This window comes from Bidens hawaiensis, unplaced genomic scaffold (assembly GCF_021521415.1).
Source record: "Bidens hawaiensis isolate Kalapana, Puna unplaced genomic scaffold, B.hawaiensis_p1.1 tig00005195_1, whole genome shotgun sequence".
In the NCBI taxonomy this organism is placed as follows: Eukaryota; Viridiplantae; Streptophyta; class Magnoliopsida; order Asterales; family Asteraceae; genus Bidens; species Bidens hawaiensis.
In genome coordinates this window covers 1,271,364-1,274,792 of record NW_027491335.1, presented here as the reverse complement: position 1 = coordinate 1,274,792, position 3,429 = coordinate 1,271,364, and the positions used below count along the sequence as shown (strand labels likewise).

Here is a 3,429-nt window from a genome sequence, read left to right as displayed (position 1 = left end):
AGGCTCTGAAACCAGTTTATTGGTGATACTGAATATAAGAAACAAATTAAATAAACACAACAATGATTTTGATTATGAACAAACAAATAACAGAAATGGAATAATCGTAGTATATTGATTAATCTTGGTGAATGCAAATGATTACAATATGTTCGACAACTGATCACATAGAAGCCAATATAAAGCGAAACGATATACCAGATCGAATCTTGTGCATACACACCTAATCAAGGATATAAATTTATAAGCTAAATACGTGGCGACCGTATACTTTATTCAGTTAGTTTAAATATCTGAAAACTATCAGCCAGTGAGGGAAAACAACAACACCACAGTTCATTGATCTATCAGACGTTACAAAATTCAAAAGATGCAGATACACAAAGTAAGCATAAAATAATAGGAAAATTTTCAAGAAAGCTAATCAAAGATATCAGATTTGACAAAGCCGCAAAGGTTTGTATCATCAAAAGAAGTAAATTTAAGATTTCAAGTTCAAATCTGACGAAATTTCTTTAGATTTAAAAAATTGAACTTTCAATCTGATAAGAGATCGAGAAGATCATCGATGCTCCAGATCATTGAATCTAAGATTTATGGTTACATGTTCTGGCCTTTTTTCACTGAAATAAATCAGATATATATTTGATACGTTAAATCGTTAAATCAGTGATACAACAACAAAACAAAAACACATACAGGAACTGGAACTTGACATGCTAAAATCAAGAATATATTAATATTATTTAATAAGAGTGGAGAAGAAACACCTGAAATAATTTTGGTAGGAAGCAGCAGTGAAGAAGACGCGACAAAGATATCACAGTATGCGGTGTTCACGTCGAAAGAAGCGGCCACTTTGATAAACTATAAACTTAATTGTTAAAACTTGTAAACCCTAGCTAGTTAATTATTCCATGTTTTTTGTTTTTTTTTAATTACAAACTTGTTTCGTGTGTGACACACTAAAAGATATACCTAAACATAACTATTTTATTTATTGGGTTGGTTTCCTTTAAAATTTCAAAACACTTGAGAACTTTAAAAAAATTATATGTATATTTGAAAGTATTTTTATCATACTTTATATATAAATCTAAATCTGTAATCACATATATGAATATCAAGTTTATGTATGTGCAAATAAACAAATTAGATATATATGCAATAATCGGTGTAAAAACTTATTTTCATAATTTTAATCGTAAATATGAATATAAAAAGTGGCATACACTCAAATATATTAATATATAAAATCTTTTTATAAAATTAGTCTTAAAGTTCTTCAATTATTTAAAAGTTTTGAAATGAAATTCATGTTTTATTTGTATTCTTTAAAACAACAAAAAATAATATAGAAATTTTACCCTGCCCTTTCGTGTTCTTTTCTTCTTCAATAGTCTGTCTAGAGGGAACCCCCTCTCTCTGTTGCTCCCCTCTGACCACCTCGAAGTCTCATAACGTAATCAACATCACGATGACTAAAGAACGTTGTAGGGACATTGAATAGCAATTTCCTTGGTGCTAAAACCAAATGTCGTCACCGGTGAAACTTTCGTTCGTAATGAGTCGCGGCTACAACTAGCGTCTGATGATTTATTTGTCAACAACCTTCTTGACGTCTCAGATAATTGTGATTTTGAGAAAGAAAATGATGATTGGTATTATGTTTGACACAAATAATTAACCATAAAGCCTTTTCAGTTGGGTTATAACATGAAAAATGAAACCAAAGCTAGTTACTCTATTTAGAGGGTTGCATTTCCCTGCGGGTAGCAAATTCTCAAAAGACATATTTTCTAAAAATAGTTTATCAAATGATTTTTTATTCTCTTTGGTAAGATGATGATGTCATTGACGACTCAGTTTTCTATTTATGTTGACATTATTTCAGTAATTGGGATAAAGGATGGGTGGCCAAGTAGATTGTACGTGTTAAGTACATAGACGTAATAATATTGAACCACACACATACATTGCAACTTGTTAACTTGCAAAAATTTAACATAAACGTAAAATATAGAAAAGAATAACTAAATTGACTTAGGATTAGGGCTGGCATATCGTGTACCCGTACACGATAAGACACGAACACGATAAGACACGAACACGAAATGGGTATACCTGTACACGACACGAAAACTTTTCGTGTACCTGTAACCCAAACACGAACACGAACCTGTTAAGACATGTTATACACGATAATAGCTGTTTAGAAACACATATTTGACAACATTTTAGAGAAACAAAAGTCGACGAAAGTTCATAAAAGTCTTAAAATAAAACATAAATTCATGGTCCTTAACAAATTTAAGACAAAAACACAGAGAATTCTAATCAAAACATATATTGAAAACAATATCAAGTTCCAAGTGGTCTTTCTTCTCAAATCTTCAATTCCAAACAATCAAACCTACACACAAAATAAGGATAGTCAATTAGTCATATTAATCATGGACAATTGAACATATTCATATAGTTTTATCAAGTAACACTATTTGAAAGTTTTAGAGTGAGGTACCTTAGGATTGTTCATTGTTTCTAGCGAGCAACACTACTTGAAGCATTTAGAGTTGGTACCTTAGAATTGTTCACCGAGTTTGAAGCATTTGATTCACAACTAATGTCAAGCGACATTATATCTTCAGTGAGCTCTTCCACACTAACTTTGTTAGAACCTACAAATTACAAACATACATATACATCATAAAATTAATATAATATTGTGTATAAAACTTATAAAAGCAAAGATGGACATTACAAAAATCTCCATGTAACCAATCTTTCGCCTTTTCCGTTGAATCAAAATAAGCATAGTTGAATCAACAAACATACCGTTGTTTTGGCTTTCTTATCCTTCGCCTTTTCCACCTTCTTTTGTGGGTCACTCATAATTACCTAAATTGTAAATACTAGCAAATGTGAGCAATCAAAAGTTCAATACCAAATAAGTGAACTAATTAAACTAAAACAACCCTATAATAGTATTAATCTCATATTATTAACTCAGCAACCCACCAAGTCACCAAATCGTTCACCTCAATCTCTTTAATCGTTGGAAGGGTCAAAACCACTGTTTAAAATAATTAATACGTAATCATATTTTATATTATAATAGCAATATATCAAACTGTATTGTTATTTGTTAACAAAAATAATACAAAACATAAAAGTATAATAATAAAGTAGAAAATGTCGAATAATAAATGAACTATATGCATCCACGGTGCCATTGAAAGTCCATTTCATTTATAGCCTTTTTGTGAACTAACAAACCTAAAACAGTTAAACAGCCTTACCTGTTACAGCGTGAAAGGGAAGGCGACGGGTGACAGCGTGAGAGGGAAGGTCGGCGACGGGAACCCTGGTGATGTCCGGCGACCGGCCGGAGTGAGAGGGAAGAACTGAGTGGCTGAGAGGGAAGAACTG

General features: G+C 31.6%; 1 long non-coding RNA gene across 1 annotated transcript; it reads right to left on the bottom strand.

Annotated features, from left to right (window-relative positions):
• Positions 1–2,259: 2,259 nt before the first annotated feature.
• On the bottom strand, positions 2,260–3,025 carry LOC143629424 (uncharacterized). The gene is made up of 3 exons (XR_013152949.1): positions 2,836–3,025; positions 2,522–2,678; positions 2,260–2,413 (listed from the first exon to the last, which is right to left on the bottom strand). It is a non-coding gene; the product is annotated as an uncharacterized LOC143629424 (long non-coding RNA).
• Positions 3,026–3,429: the final 404 nt, after the last annotated feature.